At 41.0% G+C, this 20,424-nt stretch overlaps 1 protein-coding gene and 1 long non-coding RNA gene across 9 annotated transcripts in view; one reads left to right on the plus strand and one right to left on the minus strand.

Moving 5' to 3' along the window:
• Positions 1-2,960: 2,960 nt before the first annotated feature.
• LOC110196821 (uncharacterized) lies at positions 2,961-7,164 on the minus strand. Its single transcript, XR_013486468.1, has 2 exons — positions 6,861-7,164; positions 2,961-6,775 (listed from the first exon to the last, which is right to left on the minus strand). It is a non-coding gene; the product is annotated as an uncharacterized LOC110196821 (long non-coding RNA).
• Positions 7,165-8,448: 1,284 nt separating this feature from the next.
• The window catches only part of CLIP1 (CAP-Gly domain containing linker protein 1), a 145,181-nt gene continuing 133,205 nt past the window's right edge, over positions 8,449-20,424 (plus strand). For 3 of the 8 annotated variants that reach the window (XM_020970286.2, XM_078154274.1, XM_020970294.2), the window contains exon 1: positions 8,473-8,630. The gene's annotated coding sequence lies outside the window, so the exon portion shown is untranslated. Of the gene's footprint in view, positions 8,631-20,424 lie in introns of all 8 variants that reach the window. The other 5 variants (XM_078154275.1, XM_078154272.1, XM_078154270.1 and 2 more) reach the window with 5 other exon arrangements.

Raw genomic sequence — 20,424 nt, forward strand, 5'->3', positions numbered from 1 at the left:
ATGATGTAAATTTCTTTTTTTTCTTTTTTTTTCAATTCTCCCCCACCCCGCCCTAGAGATGGCCACCATTAGACACAAATAGGTATATGCAAATAAATACATATATGTAAAATTATTCTATATATACTTCTATTTATCAGTTTTTTCTTTGGATGTAGATGACGTCTTTCTCTACATGGTTTTTATAGTTAATCTGAGTATTTATACTAGTCAGAATAACTTATTCATTCAAAGTTATTCTTAAAACAATATTTCTGTTTTGTTTTTTGGTTAAGCAATTGGGATTAAGTGACTTGCCCAGGGTCACACAGCTAGTAAGTATCAAGTATCTGAGGCTGGATTTGAACTCAGGTTGTCCTGACTCCAAGGCTGGAGCTCTATCTACTACGCTACCTAGCTGCCCCTAAAACAATATTTCTGTTACTGTATATAAAGTTCCTCTTGGTTATGCTCATTTTGCTCTTCATTATTTCATGCAAGTCTTTCCATGTTTTTCTAAGATCATTGAGCTCATCATCTCTTATAGCATAGTATTATTCTATCATAATCATATACCATAACTTGGTCAGCCATTCACCAACTGATGGACATCCTGCAATTTCCAGTTCTTTGCCACCACAAAGAGAGCTGCTATACACATTTTAGAACATATAGGTTCTTTTCCTTTTTCCCTAATCATCTTTGAAAATAGACCTAGTAGTGATATTGCTGTGTCAAAGGGTATTAAACTACCTAACTCTTTGCTCTCCAAAATGGTTGGATCAGTTCACAATTCTACCAACAATGAATTAGTGTCCCAATTTTTCCATGTCTCCTCCAACACTTGTCGCTTTCCACTTCAATCATTTTAACCAGTCTGGTAGGTGTAAAATATCTCAAGGTTGTTTTAATTTGCATTTCTCTAATCAATAATGATTTAGAGCATTTTTTTCATTTGACTGATTGTTTTGATTTCTTCATTGGAAAATTGCCTGCTCATTTCCTTTGACTATTTATCAATTGGGGAATGACTTGTATTCTTATAGATGTAACAAAGTTCTTCATGTATTTCTGATATGATACTTTTATCTGATAAATTGTCTATAAAATTCCCCCCCCCCCATTTTCTTCTTTCCTTCTGATCTTGGCTACATTTGTTTTATTTGTACAAAACCTTTTTAATTTAATGTAATCAAAATTATCCATTTTATACCTAACTTTGCTTTCTATCTCTTTTTTATTTATAAATTGTTTGCCTATCCATATGTCTGGTAAGTACTATGTTCCATGTTCTTCTAATTTTCTTGTAGTCTCTCTCTTTATATCTAAGCCATATATCCATTTTGACCTTATCTTGGTAAATGGTGTAAGATATTGGTCTATGCCCAGTTTCTGCCGTACTGTTTTCCAGTTTTCCCAACAATTTTAACCAAATAATGAGTTCTTATCCCAAAATCTTAGGTCTTTACATTTGTCAGATACAAGGTTATTATGTTTATTTGCTGCTTTAAATTGTATATCTACCCTATTCCATTGATCTACCTTTCTTTTTCTTAGCCAGTACTAGTTTTGATAATATAGTTTAAGAGCTGATACTGCTAAACCTCCTTCCTTTTCATTGTTTTTCTTATTGTCTTTGATATTCTTGTTATTATTTTTTTCTAATTCAGTAAAATAATTTTTTTTGGTAATTTAATTGGGATGGCATTGAATATATAAATTAGTTTAGGTAAAATTGTCATTTTTATTGTATTGGCCCTGCCAACCCATGAACAATTAATATTTCTCCAATTATTTAAATCTGGTTTTATTTGTATAAAAAGTTTTTTAAAAAATACTTTTGTTTACATAGTTCCTGGGTTTGTTTTGGCAGGTGTACTCCCAGGTGTTTTATACTGTCTAGATTTATTTTAAATGGGATGCCTTTTACTCTCTCTTCTTGCATAGTTTTGTTTGTGACATATAGGAATGCTGATGATTTATGTGGATTTACTTTATATCCTGCTACTTTGCTAAAATTATTAATTGTTTCAACTAACTTTTTAGTTGAGTCTTTGGTGTTGTTAGGTCGGGATTAGCACAAGCAGCAGAGAATAGATCCATACTTTGATGCATCTCAGTCTCAGAGGTTGCACTGAGTGCACAATCATCTGTGAACAAAAAACTCATGTACCAACTCTCCCTCCACTTTAGTCTTGGCTTGTAGATTTTTCAAGTTAAATAATTTACCCTCAGTGTCATAGTTGACCTTGACGCTGTTTTCAGCCTCACTGAAGGCATTTGACACCTGTGCTGAAAACATCATGCTAAAAAGCACACAGCCTTATTTCACTCCATTGATAACTGGGAAAGTGTGAGTGTCATCTATTATCTGGAACCCAGCACTTAACAAATGTTTGTTAGATTGAGTTATTCTTTATATTGATTGATTTAATCATTCAGTATCACATGAAATGAAAACTCAAAATTCTTACCACCAACTTTCAGGAATGAAAATGATTCAATAATTTTCTCACTGCTCTTTTAGATACCATATTGAAAACTTCTGGTTTAGGAATCTTGTAGAATTCTGGCTTTTATATACTCTGTAGTATTTTCTCTTTGCAATAGTATAAGCCCTGACCATAGGGACTTGGGTTGCCCAAGCTGCTGAGATACATTTAGAGAGACAAGATCTATGGTCTGGATTGCTCCATTTCACAGGTCCAAGGGAAAGTGATTTCCTGCTTTTGGTGAAGTAGGAAGAAGGCTGTGGCCAGGCACTTCCTTCTTCATACTTCTATCTTCAAGAGTGTTATTTGGTTAGAATCGTATCTGTTCACTATACATGAGGTATTTGTAGTCTGGGGTATAATACTTTTTAGGGGTTCAGGATAAAAGCCACTTTACTTTTTCAAGTCCAAGGGGAAGATAATAGTTTACTGTTAGCCAGCTTAGCTCCCTTCCAGCAAAACATTTATTAAACAAAAGACAATCATGAATAGTGAGCAAGTATATTTATTCAAGCAAGCCGTTAAACAGAAACCAAGGATGTTATATAGACTAGGGTAGACAATGGTATACATAAGAGCAAATGGGCTCATCAGCCTGGGAGCAAGATGAAATTTCAGCTCAACCAAGGAGAGAACAATATCACCCGAGTAGTCTTTCTTTGGGGTGCAAATGATTGGGAATCACATCCCTCCACAGGCAAGCAGAATCATCATGCTGTCCTTCAGGAAGCTGCCAAATTTAGACATGTATATCTCACAACTTCATCTTCCCCTTTTCAGTCCTCTCATAATCAGAGGAAATTTGATATAGTAAACCAGTCTTGAAGCTGGGAAGGTCCGAGTTTGATACGCATTGTCTATGAGACCCTGGGCAAGTTACTTAACATTTCAGTGCTCTAAGCCAGAGGGGTCATACTGCCTCTGCAGCCAGAACCATATAAAATGTAATTGGGAAATGGTGGGTTTTTTAAAATAATATTTTATTTTTACCAATTACATGTAAAAACAATTTTTAACATTCTTTTTTAAAATTTTGAGTTCCAAATTCTCTCCCTTTCTCCCCCTAGATGGTAAGCAATTTGATATAGGTCATATATGTGCAATCGTGCAAAACATATCTACATATTACTCATGTTGTAAAAGAAAATATAGACAAAAACCCCACAAAATAAAGTGTTAATTAGTATGTATTGATCTGCATTTGGACCCCATCAGTTCTTTCTCTGAAGGTGGATAGCATTTTTCATCACGAGTCCTTCGGAACTGTCTTAGATCATTGTATTGCTGAGAAGAACTAAATTACTCACAGTTGATCATCATGTATTCTTGTTGTTACTGTGTATTATGTTCTCCTGGTTCTGCTTACTTTACTTTGCATTATTTCATGTAAATCTTTCCAGGTATTTCTGAAATCATCCTGCTTGTCATTTCTTATAGCACAATAGTATTCCATTACAACCACATACCACAACTTGTTCAGCCATTCCCTGATTGATGGGCATCCCCTCAATTTCCAATTATTTTCTACCACAAAAAGAGTTGCTATAAATATTGTTGTACATGGAGGTTCCCCCTGCCCCCTGCTTTTCATGATCTCTTTGGGATCCAGACCTAGTAGTGGTATTGCTGGATCATAGGGTATGCTCAGTTTTTTTTGGCACAGGTCCAAATAGCTCTCCAGAATGGTTGAATCATTTCACAGTTCCACCAACAGTGCATCAGTGTCCCAATTTTCACACATCCCCTCCAACAATTATTATGGAAATAGTCAGTGGTGGAATGCTTGTGAAGAATAGGCACATTAATAAATTTTTGATGGAATTGTGATATGGCATAATGGTTTTGGAAAGCAATTTGGAATTATGCAAATAAAGTGACTAAAATATCTATACCCTTCAAACCAGAGACTCCATTACCAGATTTATACCCCAAGGAAGCCACTGTTAAAAAAAAAATCATATAGATTCCAAACTATTTATAGTAGCGCTTTTTATGATAGCTAAGAATTGAAAACAAAAAAAATGCCAATCTACTGGGGAATGCTAAAACAAAATTGTGGCCTATGCATGTAATAGAATCTTACTGTGCTGTAAGAAATGACATGTATGATGAATACAGAGATTCATGGCAAGAGCTATATGAACTGATGCAGAATGAAGTAAGCAGTGCTAAGGAAACAATTTACACTCAACTACAGCAATGAATATGAAAGAACAATGACATGCCCCAAACTGGAAAGTAAATGTAACAATGTTACAAAGATTAAAAAGGACTCAGAATTAAGAGATATGATAAGACACCTCAAATTCACCCCTTGGTGGAGTTGGGCTGACTACAGGTGTTACGTATTGCATATGGTTTTGGACTTTTTCAATGTTCAATCAGTTCTGCTGATTTTTTTACCTCTCCAAAACATACTTGTCATATGGGATGGTTCTCTGAGAAGGGAGAAGGAGGGATACATGAGATATTCTGGTGATGTAAGAAAAAGAAAATATCAATGAAAACTTATTTAAAAAAATATAATTGGGAAATCAATCAATAAACATTTATTAAGTGCCTCCTCTATGCTAGGTTGCAGATACAGAAAGAGGCAAAAGACTGACCCTGCCTTCAAGGAGCTTAGAATCCAAGTCAGAGGTAGGAGAAAAGAACAGAAGAGTTGAAAAAAAAAAAGGAATGGAGAAATGAAGAGAATAAGGTGTTTGAGTATGACTTGGCATTCCCCAAAGGCAATCTTTGGCTTCATTAAGAGAGCTGCACTGTCTGGAATGAAGCTAATGTTATTCCACTGGACTCTGACTTGCTCAGACTGCCTGTGCAATATGGTATTCAGTTTAATTTTAGGAAAGACAGGAACAAGTGGAGAGTGTCCAGAATGGGGTAACTGGGGTGCTCAAGTGCCTCAAGGCCATGACTTCTGAGGTTCAGTAGGAGGACTTAGGATGTTTAGTCTGGCGAGGAGAAAATGGTCATTGCTTTCAAGTATTTGAAGGCCTGTCCTTTGGAATAGGGCTTTGATTTGTTCTGTTTGTCCTAAGAGCCAGAACTATGACCCATGAGTGGAAGCTTCAGAGAGGCAGATTTCTAGCAGGTGTCAGGAAAAAAAACTTCCCAATAATGAGAGCTTTCTAAAAGTGGAATGAGCTGCTTTGGGAGCTGGTAGGTTCCCACTTACTGCAGGTCCTCAGATGAAGGCTGGTTGACAACTTGTTAATAAAGAAGATTCTTGCTCAGGTCTGGGTTGGACTGGATGGTTTCTAACTTTTCTTCTAGTTCTAAGATTCAGTGATTGTAGCAGAGTGTGATAGAATGACACTAACATTTGTGTCATCGCCTGCCTACAAGTTAGAAAGGAAGGATGTGTGTGTGTGTGTGTGTGTGTGTGTGTGTGTGTGTGTGTGTGCTGGGATGGGGGGAAACTGGAAGAGGGGGAGGACTATCTTAGGAGATGACACAAGGAATTTAGAACAATTTAGGTAGCCTGATTTCTAAATACCCCCTTTACTTGGGGTATCACTTTAATTCTGTCACTTCTGAGGAAGATGAATTAACATCACTGCATAAGATGAATTCTTAAGGAGTGGAATTATCTTAGGAAACACATGATCTCATAAAGATGAACAGTGGGGAGAAAGGGCAGCAAATGAAGAAGTTGCTACACCCTGTTTCTAAATTCATGAATTTCCAAAGCATTCCCACATCTATCTGCCCATTTTGTCTTTATTAGTCTTACGCTAGCAGACTCTAATTGGTGGGAGCAGTCCCAGTGCTTTAAGAAGGGTCACCTTCCTGATTATTCCTTCATCCTGGGGCACAGGATGAAGCAGGAGGCTCCCCTTATCCACCACTTGAGAGTTGCAAATCCTGGGTGCTTGCTGACAGCTGCAAATTCCTCCCAGAAACGGGGAAGCTGGTGGTATCGCCATGGTCTATGGGAGTGTAATGCCGGTTGCCTTCTGTGGCTCCAGCTCTGAGCCAGGCTGTGGCTGAGGGTTTTCTTCCCTCCCCTCTTGTCACTTTCAAAGGCTTTCAAGGGAGGCCCCGTAGGGAGAGAGGGAAGGAAGGATATTAAGCAGGGCTTCAGTCCAAGTGGCTGACACTGATAAAAGAGGCTTTTCTGAAATCAACAGGGTAAGTCTCTGGGCTTGTTTCAAGGGATTTCTCCTCCTCTGCCTTTTCTGATGGTCCCGGAAGGGTAAGAAGGATTCAACCTCAGTCTGAAAAGAAGCTGGGTAGCTCCTTTTTAACAGTGCTGAGCTGGTTGATTCCTCTTGACTAATTCCTACTGTGATTGGAGAGCCCTGGAAAAGAATATGAGATATAATCATATAGATCCCCTCAATTGTAGGCTCCAGGCCTGGTTGTCTTGGAGTCTGATTCGCTCACCTTCCCATTCTGCCTCCATTAAAAGTCTGTTATCATATCCCCAGGACACAGCATTTTGGCTCTGCAAGGGATATATTGAAGTGGTAAGGACAGCTACTTGCTGTAGAAACCATGGTATATGTGTGTGCAAACAAAGACCCAGGAGAAGCAGGGAAGGGAAGAAAGGGAGAGAGTGAAAAAAGGGGTTGGGGAGTGATATGGGGGAGGGGAGTGTGGAAAAAGAAAGAAAAGGGCTAGAAAGAAGAGAGATGGAGGAAGGGGGCTTGAGAAAGCAAGGGTAAAGAGTAGGGGGAGGGGAGGGAGAGGGAGGGGGAGAGAGAGAGAGAGAGAGAGAGAGAGAGAGAGAGAGAGAGAGGAGAGAGAGAGAGTGCAAGTACTTAAAAGAGAGAATACAAGAGAGAAGGGGAAAAGGTCTGACGAGGATTAAGAGAAAGGGATCTGGGGAGATAGGAGGAATGAAGGCTGTTAGAGAGACAGAAAAGGAAGCTGGGGAGAAAGGAGGGAGAGAAGAGAGCAGGGGAGACAGGAGAGAGAGAAGGGTACTAGGGACAAAAGGGAAAAGAGTTAAGGGAATCAAAAGAAAACAGAGAGAGAGAGAAAAATAGATTTGGAGATACAGGAGGAAAGAAGTATAGAAACAAAGATAAGAAAACAGAAGAGACACACAGAGACAAAAATAGAAGCAGAGAGAAACAGAGACAGAAAGAAGATAGAGACGGAAATAAGAAACAGATAGACTGAGTAGTTCCAGACTGACTTACAAGAATGAGACTGAGGAAGCAGGTAGAACAAGACTGAGAAAGGGGCTGGAGGAGTGAGGGTGAGAAAGGATGTGAGGTGCCCGGGGGAGGGAAGGAGAGACGGAAGAAAAGGGGATCAGAAGGCAGGCAGCAAGGGCAAGGTGGATAAAGAAGAAGCCTGTCTGGTTGGCTGGTGAGAAGGAAGGAAAGAGACACAGGCACAAATTCATAGACAGAAAGATAGACACATATACACATAGACACAAATGCTCAGCCACAACCAGACAAGAGATACATAGGCACAGATACACAGACACTGATACACAGACACTCACAGAAAGCCAGACACATCGGCACAGGATGCCCAGATGCATACTGACACACATATATGCACAACCACAGCCACGTATAGACTCACAGACAGACAGATACGCAGGCACACACATACACAGCTAGCCAGACTCAGCCAACCAGAGAGGTACACAAGCACTGCCAGATATACAGACAACCACATAAAGACAGACTCATCGACACAGGATGCCCAGACACACAGACAGACACAGGATGCTCAGACACAGCCACACACCCAAGCACAGATACAGACCCACGGCCAGAAAGATACACAGACACACAGACACCCACCCAGACAAGCACTTGGATATACAGACGCCCACACAAAGACCGACGGACCCACACCCAGCAGCCCGCCACACGCCCCGCCAGGCAGGCGCTCGGAGGGCGGCCGTGGCCCCTTTAAGAGGGCGGGGCCTCACGTCACGCTCCCCCTCTCGGTCCCTCGCCCCGCAGGACCTGAGACTCGGCTGGAGGCGCGCGGAGGCGGCGGCTGCTGCTGCTGCTGCTGCTGCTGCAGTGACTGACTGACTGACCGACCGGCCGAGCGGGGCCGGGGCTGAGGCAGCGCTTGAGTCTGGGAGGGAGGGAGGCCCGGCGGCGGCGGCGGCGGCAGGAGAGCTCGGCCCGACAGGTGGCGGCGGCGAGGACCCATCTCGACCCGGCGCGTCCGGTCCCGGTGAGCCCGGCGGCGGCTCCGCGGCCTCCTTCCTTCCTCCTCCCCGTCGTCGTCCCCGTCCCCTCCCCTTCTCGGGCCTCCGGGCGAGGCCGCCGCAGCGAGGCCCCATCCTCGCCCCCTCCCTCCACGCTCCCGGCGCCGGGGCCTCGTCCTTCTCCCTCCGCTGCCGCCTCAAGATGGAGGCGGGCCGGCTGCGGGCGGCTGCGGGGCGGCTGCGGGCCTCCCGGGCCAGAGCCCGGCCCCGGCCCCGCGGGGTGACCCCGTGTGTGTGTGTGGGGGGGCGGGCCCGGCTCTGCCCGGGGGGGGGGATCCGGCCCCAGCGGGCTGTTGACCCCGCGGCCCCTTGGGGCGGGCCCGAGTCACCTGAGGATTACTCAGCTCCTTGGCTCCGGCGGCGGCCGTGGCCTTGAGCCGGTGCCCCCGCCCCCTCCCCGGGCCCTTTCGGCTTTTGTGGGCAGGGGGCGGGGACCTGAGCCGGTTGACCTCGGGGCCTCGGGTCACTTCTCATTTCTCTGGTTCTCGAAAATAGCCCGGGTGCCCAGTAATCCGAACCTTCCACCCCAGCGGGGCGTCAGGCCGGGAAGAGACTGATGACGTTGGTTCAGATGGCATTTAAAAATGAGTCTTAGCCTCCCCTGTCTCCCCCCCCACCAAAAAAAATCTGACTTTGTTTTGGGAGTCAACTCAGAGTGACCTGTTCTGTGGTTCGGATCCTGCATCACTCCCGTCTGTCTGGCCATAGTCCAGCCTCCTTCGTAGGCCACCTCTCTGGAGTGTAGGAATGAAACAGCAGATGCCAGGACCCGCTGTGTACTCCAAGAATCACAACTTGGGTTTGCGCTCTTGTTGGGGGAGGGAAGCAGAGGAGGAGGTTCTGCTAGGGCTTCTCAGTCTGGAAACCTTGTTTTCCCTGGTGGTTCGCCCCGTCCCCCGTCCCCCCCCCCCGCAAAAAAGGCTTCTTTAGGTAAAGACTCTGAGATGTTGAGAGCCTACCTTTTTGACCCCGGGGCCTTTAGCTTCCGAAACGAGTGGAGCTCAGTTTAGGCCCAGAGGGGAGGAAGTGACTGTTAAGGACTTAATTTTGCGGGCTCGAGAGAAGCGTCAGTTTTCTTTCTAGGTTGCTCAGCCCGGTTCACCAGGGTAGGAAAGGACAGTGGAACTAGGAGCAGGAAATCTGTCCAAGGGATAAACTGCAGTTCCTACATCAGATTTCGAGCACTTTTTTTTTTTTGATGGGCTGTGTGTAGTGATGAATGCTGTCAAATAGCTTTTAGCCTCGTAGCAATTGGCCAGAACTTCCTTGGTCCTAGAGTCATTAAAAAAAAAAAAGGCCCTCTCTTTTTTTTTTTCTGTTATAGGGAGTGAATGGGATTTAAAGATGAACCTCTGAGATTTCTTTCATTCAGATGGTGTTTTTGTATTCTGGTATTGCTATCCTTTCATGTGTCTTTTTTTCTCAAAGTAGACTGTAATCTGTTTGATTGGAGAGGTGGAAAGAATCTTGTCTTCTATCACCTTGTACCACTTTAGCTTCTAGTCCAGTGGCCGGCTCAGTAGGCATTCAGTAAATTTTAATTGGTTGATTGAAAATGGGCCTAGTATTTGTTATAAAAAATGAGTAACAATTTTGTCCCTCTGTTTCCATTGCAACCAAGTTAGTTCTTCAGCTGTCCCTTTTTTGAATAGTAATTTTAGTTGTGAGTTCTTTATTTTTAAATATATCATGGGAACTATGGTGTCTGATAGTGCTCCCTTTAGCTCATTGTTCCCCTCCCCACCCAATTAGTAAATTCACTGGTGCCTCCTTAGGGTTAGCCTGCCACCACCTTCCCTTGGCTTCCCTGTGGGGAAGGACACAGATAAGTTCTTGTCTCAGCAATTAAAAAAATAGTACCTAGTATTACTCAGGCTATTTTAAAAGGGTTTGCTACTATACATTACTTCAAAGATCTGTGATTTTTGTTAGTATAGGTACTTCCTTCCCTTGTTTAGTAAGTGGGTCTTTGAGAATTGCAGAAAAAAGTCATTGACCAGGAAAATAGGTCATAGAATTTTAGAATTGGAAGGGATCTCAGAAACGATTTAATTTCAATGCCTAGATACATGTCTACCTACTCTGCTTTAACCCCTCTGGGTAAGGGGAATTTATTGCAGAATGACAACAAAAGCTGAGGCAGGGTTTTTATAGTGGTTATTAAGAGCTGGATTTGGAATCACAGGATGTAGATTTGAACCCTGACTTTGCTGTTTACATACTGTGTGACCTTGTGCAAATCATCTAACTTCTCTGGGTCTCAGTGACTTTTTTTTTTTGTAAAATAAAGGAGAGCTGTTCACTAGATAACCTTCAAGGACTCTTCCAGCTCTAAATCTTTGATTTTATGAAATGTTTCAATGTCACAAAGGGCTTTGTTGTTGTTCTGTCATGTCCAGCTCTTTGTGACCCCATTTGGGGTTTTATTGGCAAAGATACTGGAGTGGTTTGTCATTTCCTTCTCTAGCTTATTTTACAGATAAGGAAACTGAGACAAACAGGGTTGAGTGACTTGCCTAGGGTCATACATAGCTAGTGAGTGTCCAAAGCCAGATTTGAACTCAGGAAGTTGAGTCTTCCTGACTCCATATAAATAAATCTACTAGGGATTAGATCGTATTCTTGACTTTTTTCTTGTCTGGTGCTCTTTTTCAAGGGGTGTGTGTGTGTGTGTGTGTTTTAATGCAAACTAAGCCCACTGTTTAAGGTAGTTCAGGAAAACTGGCTCTACTAAGGTCACACTGCTTAATTATGGGCAAGTCACTTTAATTCTCTACGGTCCAATTGAAAATACAGGACTTGGACTAATTGATCAATAAGGTCCCTTTCAGTTTTATGAATTATATCAATCTTCCCTCCCTTACCCCCCAAAAAAGCATAATTTTAAAAAAGCTTATAGTCTCCTTTTATGTTTCAGGCTATGTGCTCATGGAATCTGTATTTTTCAGTAACTGGAGGAAACAATCCAAAAGTTCTTCACTCATTCTCCTACCTACCTATTCTTTACTCTCATGGCCTCTCAGAGCCCTAGATGGGATTTTAGAAGTAAATGAGAGTCATCTAGGCAAATTAACTTACATCTTCAGGAGAGTTTACTGGCAGTCTTCCCTTTATCTTGGGGATAGACTCCTTGTGAGGAATGGGAGAGACTGGGAGATTTTTACTGCACAGCAGACTCTTATTGGTTTCCTTAGGAATAGAGTGAAAAAAAAAGAAATAGATTGAAAGATTTTCGGTTAGACTAATGCTGTTGAATAGGTGAAGTCAAATCGCAAGAGTTTGAGCTTTTATTAGGAGAAAGTATCAGAAAATGGGTTGATTACTAAGGTAGTTGAATTGCTAGAGACTTGTTAATCAAGTTCCCATTTGTATGCATCAGGATCTCTGCTTCCACCCTTGTAAATCCTTGTAAATGTAATTTGCTTAGATATACTTTTTTGAAGTTCTACTCTCACTTGTTGACTGAGACTACATTTTCCTCTTTACCTTGAGGCAAATACCTACAAATGAACATTTGGAATGAAACTATATCCTAGTCAGTAATAGGAAGCAAGCAGCATGGTGGAGTGAGTGGGAAGAGTACTGGGCTTGGGAATCATGAGACCTGGCTTGAGTTTTGGTTCTGACATTTCAGATCTCTATGTGTGATGATAGGGAAGACTCTGAACCTCCCTGAGATGGTTTTTTTTTTCTCATCTGTAGAAGTGATAATAGTTACATTACCTACCTTTGTAAGATTGTTGTGGGATAAGAGATTTGTAAACCTTGAAGTGCTGTATTAATGTGAGATTATTTCTAACTATAATTTCTTTACACGTTTAGGCAGTTTTATAATGTCATATGCTTAAACTCTTAAAATAAAAGTTGGGTTTTCTTCATTAAGGTGAGCTTTCAAAGTTGTGAATCAGAAGCGCTGAATTCTGGTGTGCTTTCAAGAAGAATATGTATTAGTGGTACCACACAGGAATCTCAAGAAGGCAGCTAGGTGGCTCAGGAAGATAGAGTGCTGGATCTGGAGTTAGAAGACCCAAGTTCAAATATGGCCTCAGACCCTTATTAGCTGTGTGACCCTGGGCAAGTCTCTTGCCTCGGTTTGCCTTAATCCACTGGAGAAGAAAATGGCAAACCACTGCAGTATCCTTGCCAAGAAAACCCCATGGCCAGTGTGGTTCCCAGGGTCAGAGAGAGTCAGCCATGGCTGAACAGCAACAGTAATAGGAGTCTCAGAAGAGTACTTCACATTGGAGTTGCTGAATCAGAGGGAAGCATTTTTCGCTTGGAAAGTCTGTCATTATCCAAGCTCGAATCGGTTAGGCCATCTGGGTTAATATCCTTGCCCTGGCATGAAGTGCCAAGGAATCTTGGCCATAATTAGTGAAGACCTTGGTTTTTTTTTTTTTATCATCTCCAGATGGCACTTCCAGAAGGACCCATCCCACCAATGCTGAAGGCACTGGGACAGTGGGTGGTCTCATTTATATTAAATTTCTGTGCTGAGCTTGAGTCTGAAGGCATTTATTTATGAATCCCTACCTTGATTGGAGCCATCTTCCTGAGTTCCTTCAGGGAAAGAAGCAATATATCTATGTATTGTTTCCCTGGGGAATACTGCATCATTTATCAAGTCTCAGGAATCGTGATGAAAATGTTGTTCAGAGCTGCTAAAGTACAGCTTGTAAGCATGAAAACTAATTCCATTTAGGCTTGGATTTAATTAATTCTGCATCATCCTTTGTTAGTTTGTCTCTAGTGTAACCTGGAATAGAAAGTGAGGAACTTTTCTGTTCTGTTTAGCAGTCTGCCCTCTCTTCTTACTCATCATTGCCAAGGCCTTGCTTTTCTCTGAAGATCCAGACGCTTAGACGATGCAAATTGTCTAACGTTTAGGAAAGATGAATAAAATAAATGTAACTGTTGGTTTAACTCCCTTTCCTCAGGTCTGTTCTTGCTGCATGCTACTGATTTGATGGATAATTTTTTTCTCAGAAGGGTTAAGAAGTATTAAGGATCCTTGGGAACATTTTTTTCATTAAATATTTCCCTTCCTTTTCCTGTCTCCCCCTTCCCCCCCCCAGTGGATTTGTATGTGGAAATGTTATGTTTTGTAATACTGTCAGCCAAGAACATGTTCAAACTTTCCCTTTCTAGACAGTAGAATACATTTGACAGCAGCCCTGAGAGTTAAGGCCTATGTAAAGAAAAACCTTTTCACTAAGGTTTCACTAAAGTTACTTCTTTATGCAGTTGCTATTTAAAAAGTTTTGTGTGGTTTACATCACATTAATGTTAATCACATTCATGTTAATTTCTTTCTACTCTTAATCCCTTTTAGCATCTAGGATGAGTTACTTGGCTGGTTGGGTTGGAAATCTGTTGCTTAAAAAGAATGCAATTGAAGACAAGTTTTTTGTATTTTCAAAGGAAGGGAATATCTGCTTGTCAGGTTAGTGTGTGTGTGTGTGTGTGTGTGTGTGTGTGTGTGTGTGTGTGTGTGTGTGTGTGTGTGTGTGTTCCAATTTTCCTTAGCCCTTATATTTAAGTTTGGAAATAGTTTAGGTAGATCATGGTTTACTTTCATGTTTGATTTTATCTGGATAATCATGCAGTTCTCTTCCGTTACTTTTTCCTTCTCAAGACATTTTTCTAGGGTCAGCTAGGTAGGTAGAGCACCAGCCCCGGAGTCAGGAGGACCTGAGTTCAAATCCTGCCTCAGACACATAACACTCACTAGCTGTGTGACTCAGGGCAAGTCACTTAACCCCAATTGCCTCACCAAAAAAAAAAAAAGACTTTATTCTATTCTGGTAATTTAAAATTTTGTAATACCATAGGTTCTATAGAACCTATAGATTCTTTTAGAATCTTAACCTTTTCTATAAGTATTATTAATATTATTAACCTTCTCTGTAAATATTATGATGATACTCTCTGGGGGATTTTTGCCTGCTAGGAAAACAAGATATAAAATCTTTATTCATTGTTAGGAAAAAAAAAAGTAGTATACTATATTCATGGATCCTCTCCTTGTTAAATATCTTCTGAAGTATAGTTCCTTAGAATATAAATGGGAAGAATTGGAAATGAAATAAGATTTCAGTATTTGTGCATTTTAAGTTCTTGAAGTTATTCTTTTTTTTCCTTTTTTAAGTGTATCTTGTCTCTCTCTCTTTTTTTTTGTATCTACTCTTTTGCCTAAGAATTTCTTATAGGTTTTTTTTTTGTTGGGGGGTGTGTGTATATGAATGCTACATTTTTAATACCTTATAGCCATTTTTTTGGGGGGGGGTGGCAGTGGGGTTAAGTGACTTGCCCAGGGTCACACAGGCTAGTAAGTGTTAAGTATCTGAGGCTGAATTTGAATTCAGGTCCTCCTGGCTCCAGAGCTGGTGCTCTATCCACTTCACCACCTAGCTTCCCCTATAGCCATTGTGATAGAAATATCATATATACAAATAAACTTAACAGATATTTATAGAAGTATCTAATATGTGTAAGGCACTATGCTAGATGTTGGAGGACAAAAAGATGACCTATGCAAGGCAAACTGTGTGAAGCGTTATTAGACAGGCGTAAAGAAAGTCTCCTGGGCAGTTAATTGGTAGAAAAGATGTTCTTTGGCTGTAGTAATAGTGGGATAACATTGAGGGAACTAGCATTTGACCTGGGCCTTGAAAGGATGAGAAGGGGAGAGGGCTGCACACCAGGCAGAAGACATAGTGTGAGCAAAAGCTGGAGGTAGGAGAAGAGCGTGGTTTGTGTTGATGGATCTCCAAGGAGAGTTCAGGTTGTCTCAGAGGCTTTAGGGAAAAGAGCAGTAGGAGATGATAAAGCTGGAAACTGAGTTCGGGGTAGAAGATGGCGTGCTTTGAATAATCATGCTGAGAAATTAGATTTTATTTGGTAGGCCATGAGAGAAGTTGAAGACCTTTGTGCAAAGGAGTGACATATTTAGACTTGGATTGAAGAAATTAATAAATCTGGCTTCTAGATATATATTAGGTAAATTGGAATGGGGAGAAACCAGGGGCGGCAATATTAGTTAGGAAGAAAACTATCATAAAAATCCAAGTGTTAAGGAAGTAAATCATCATGAAAATCCAAGTTTAAAAAAAAAAAGGATGGCTGCTCAGACGTTGTTTAGGTAGACTTGAGGGCACTTTGAAAACTTATGAGATGTGGAGGTAAAAAGGTTTCAAGGTTGTGTGCCCAGGATGGTGTTATGATTTACATGAAGTGGTGGTGTGTTAGAGTGGTAGGTGGAAATGGGGAACTAGAAATTGGGAGAGGTAGGGAGCTGCTCTAGCTTTGGTGATAGTTGTAGTGGTAGGAGTGAATGAGATACATTGAGGGGGAGAGTGTAAAGAATTAAAAAAAAGAAGAATGGTCAGAACTTTGGGAAACAGCAACACTTGGGGTGGGGGGGAGGAGAAGAATAGAAACTGTCAAAATAGACAGCAGCCAGAGTCAAGTGCAGAGTTAGGAAAACCAAGGGTTTCAAGGGAGGAGATGAACAGTAATACCAAATGCTGTAAGAAAGTCAAGATGGAATAGAGTTGAGAAAAGGCCTTTGAATTTGGCCATTTCTTGGAATCTAGGTTTGTTCTTGGCAGCAAATATTTTGTACACGACAAAGGCCTTAGAAGTTGAAGATACCACCATTCTTCCAGTTTCCCAGGTTCATGACCTTGGTGTTAACCTCAACACTTCACTGTCCCTAATCTCACAGAGCTGATCTTCCTGTTTCTACCTTCTCAGCACCTAGCATAATGCCTATTGTATCATGGTAAGTTGTTGCAAATAGGTAAAGGATGTGTAAAGTGCTGTATAAGAACAACTATTTTTTTCCTTTGTTTTGGTGAGGCAATCAGGGTTAAGTGACTTGCCCAGGGTCACACAGCTAGTCAGTGTTATATGTCTGAGGCCGGATTTGAACTCAAGCCTTCCTGACTCCAAGGCCAGAGCTCTATCCACTTTGCCACCTTGCTGTCCCTATAAGAACAATTTTAATGTCGTAGCATCTTACGCTTGTTACTCTTGCTATATTTTATAATCATTCTTCTTCTGGTATCTTTTTCGAAAGGAAATAAATGCTTTTGGTTTAAAGCCATATGGTTGAAGATGGTTACAAGTAGATCTTTAAAAATTTCTCTTTTGGATGTAATGGATAGAGTCTTGAGCTTGGAGTTAGACTTGCATTCAAGTCCTTTCCTTTGCTGCATAATGGCTCTGTGTTCCTGGGCTAGTCTCTATTCTTCTGTTTGCCTGAGGCATTTATTTAAGCCTAGACTGGGATTGAATGAAATTCTTTGGTGGAGGCAGACTCCATACCCTGCCAAAGAAAATCACATCTCCTTCCTTCCCTTCTAGATATGCTTGTCTTCCTGTAGTTTCTGCCTCATTGATTGATATCCCTTTGTAATAAAGGGTTTGGTTTTATACTTTAACTCAAATTTGTATATTCTTTGGAGTCACTTATAGTACTTATTTGTGAAAAGCAGCATAAATAAAATCTCTTTGGTGTCATTCTAGAAAACATTTTGAGTAGGAAAGACGCACTTAGAGTTCTTGCCATTGTAAACAAATTGTGTAATGAATAATAGGTTGGTACTAAAGATTTTGAACGGTTAAGGATTGAATGATCTCTTGATCACTGTGATTTACATATGTTTACATATATTATCTCATTTGATCAATACCAGTTGCTCCCCTCATACCATAATTCATCCCTTTCCATTTGCCAATTCCTTCACCATTTTTTCAGTTATTTCCTTCCTTGCTTAGAATGGATTTTTTTCTTCTAAGATAATTGGATCTAACCCAGTTATTTTTATTGAGTAGAAAGAAATATAAGGGACTAAGTTTCATGTTTTTATGAGATTGGTAAACTCATGTGTAAGTTGTTCCTTTAAAAAAAATATGCACCTGGTAGGTGCATTCCTTAGGGCTTCAGAAACACTGTGAAAGTTGAAACTAGGGTTATTTTTCCACCCCATATATGAATAAAAGGAATAATTAAATGTCTTTTTTGCAGAGTAAAAACAAGAAAACTTTTTCTATGCTAAAGATAGGAAGACTGCAACAGTTCCATAGACTTTTGTGAACTGATTTTGTGTGTCTTGTTTGGCATATGCCTATTGGAGTGGATTAGATGTACCTGCTTAGTACAGATAATGATTCTAGCCTTTTGACTAAGGACATGGCAACAATGTGCCTAGTTTTATTCTTCTTAGTAAAGACTTGAAAGAATCTAATACTTGGTTTACCCCATCTCAGTGCCATGTTCTAGTTTCATGTGTAAGAAGCTAGAATTCAGACACTTGAATAAAGAATTCAGAGTTCAGAAGAGTTTCAGACAGCAGTGTGGAGTGGAGAGAGAACTTAGCATCTTGCAGCGTCTGTAGAATCAGTCCTGGCTTTGCTACCGACAAGCTCTGTGACCTTAGGGAAGTCACTTACCTTCCCTGGGCCTTAGTTTCCTCACTTGTGAAATGAGTTTTGAAAGACCATACGAGTTTTAAACCTCTTCCTGCTCTAATAATTTATAGGAGTATATTTAGAAATGTACTCGTTTTTTCTAAGTAGTATAGTTTTCTATTATCAGATCATTGGATGAACTTTGTGAGAAATATGGATCAAACCTAGTAATTCCTCTTCGATTAAGATGCTTTCCCAAGCCAACTATATGTAGCTTATACTTAAAGTTCCAGGGATTTTGCAGAACCTTTTGGAAAGCAAGGGCAAAATGACTTTCACCTTCCCCTTTGTATTCGGAGGGTCGCGTAAATTTTTTTCAGCTGGAACAGCTGTAAGGAATTGAGGTTCCTTTCTGCTTATCTTAATAGTTGGAGCATAAATTTTCACTTAAACTGGGCTGTTTGAAGAAGTTCTTTGTTGCTGACAATTACATTCTGGCAGAGTGGTTCCATATTCTTTTAGAATTCAAATGCCTAATAGGTCTCCCTTTGTGGACATTGATACTTTGTTTCTGCCACCGAATTTGGAGCTCTGGGGACAGCTTTCACTCTGCAGTGTGTTATGCACAATTTAAGCTTTTGTTTTTTTCCCCCCACACTTTATTTTTAAATAATGTCAAGTAGAAAATTGTTTTTCAGTGAGGTGTGTATGTCCATGGAGCTGAACCCTTACAACAGCTGGGCAGATATTTTGTTCCTCCCTAATTGGTTCACTCTTCATGTCTCTCATATGCCTTCCCTAGTACCCATTCCTCCACTCTCTCAGCTGAGGATCTCAATTCATATTTCACCAAAAAAGTTAAGACTAGTAACTGAGAACTTCTCTTTTTCCCTCCTGCTCATCTGGTGGCTTTCAGACATCTTACTCTGCTATATCTCCTTCACTCTGGTCTTGGATGAAGAAATTGCCCTGTCTTCCCTCCTCCTACCCCCAGTCATCTTCACTCTAATTTTTAGTCCCTCTCTGTTCATGTGCTTCTTTCCTGTTGCTTGTAGGACTAGTCAGTCAGTTGGTAAACATTTAAGTGCATACAGTGTGCCAGGCACTGTGCTAAGTGCTGGGGATAGAAAGAAAGGCAAAGGCAGCCTTTGGGGAGTTTGATTGTCCTTTGGGCATAGTTCCAAATTGCTCTCCAGAATGGTTGCATCAGTTCACAACTCCACCAGCAATGCATTAGTGTCCCAATTTTCTCACATCTCCTCCAGCATTTAATACTGATGCTTCTTGACCTTGTTAGCATTTGACAATGTTGATCACTTTTTCATCCTTTCATCTTTAGGTTTTTGTGACATTGCTCTTTCCTAATTCTTCAACCATGTCATGCTGATTAACTGAGGATTGCCCACGGCTCTGTCCTCAACCTTGTTCTCTTTTTTGCTGTTTTTTCTCCTTTGGTGATCTCATTAGCTCTCATGGATTGAATTATCATTTCTGTGCAGGTGATTCTCAAATCGAGATACCTAGCCTTAGCCTCTCTACTGAGCTCTAGTCTCATAGCATGACCTGCTGTTTGGATGTCTCTAATTAGATGTACAGAAGGCATCTCAAACTCAACATGTCCAGAACGGAGCTCATTATCTCCACTGCATCCAGTCCCCTACCCTCACCTTTTCTCAACGTCTTTGTTACTCTCAGTGATACCACCATTCTTCTGGTCATCCAGGATTGGAACCTTGAGATCATCCTCTCTACTCAGTCATAATATAATCAGTTGCCAAGTCTCGTTTCTGTTTTCACAGTATCTTTTTTTTTTTCATAGTACCTCTCTTATATGTCCCCTTCTTTCTACCCATACAGCTACAACTTTATTACAGGCCCTCTTTACCCCTCTCCTAGACTTTTGCAGTTAGCTCCTAAGTGATCTCCCTGGCTCAGATCTTTGCCCACTTCAATTCATCCTTCACTTAAATGTTAAGATGTTTTTTGTTTGTTTTGTGCTTTTTGGTGAGGCAGTTGGGGTTAAATCACTTGCCCAGGGTCACACAGCTAGTAAGTGTTAAGTGTGTGAGGCCAGATTTGGGCTCAGGTCCTCCTGACTCCAAGGCGGGAGCTCCATCCACTGTGCCACCTAGCTGCCCCCAAGATGATTTTTCTAAAGTGTATGTTGTAACAAAGAAAGATGGTTTAGCAAAAACAATTGATTGTATGTTGTACTTAACATTGATCATTTTGTAACATAGTTTTTCATGTGATTTTTCATCATTGTAATTCTATCAGGACCTAATGCAATGTTCTATGTGCAATATATTTGTTCAGTTGAATGGAGAAACTAGTTTCTGATATTAA

The sequence above is a fragment of the Phascolarctos cinereus genome, unplaced genomic scaffold, assembly GCF_003287225.1.
Source record: "Phascolarctos cinereus isolate Bilbo 61053 unplaced genomic scaffold, phaCin_HiC Scaffold_4;HRSCAF=312, whole genome shotgun sequence".
Taxonomy (NCBI): domain Eukaryota; kingdom Metazoa; phylum Chordata; class Mammalia; order Diprotodontia; family Phascolarctidae; genus Phascolarctos; species Phascolarctos cinereus.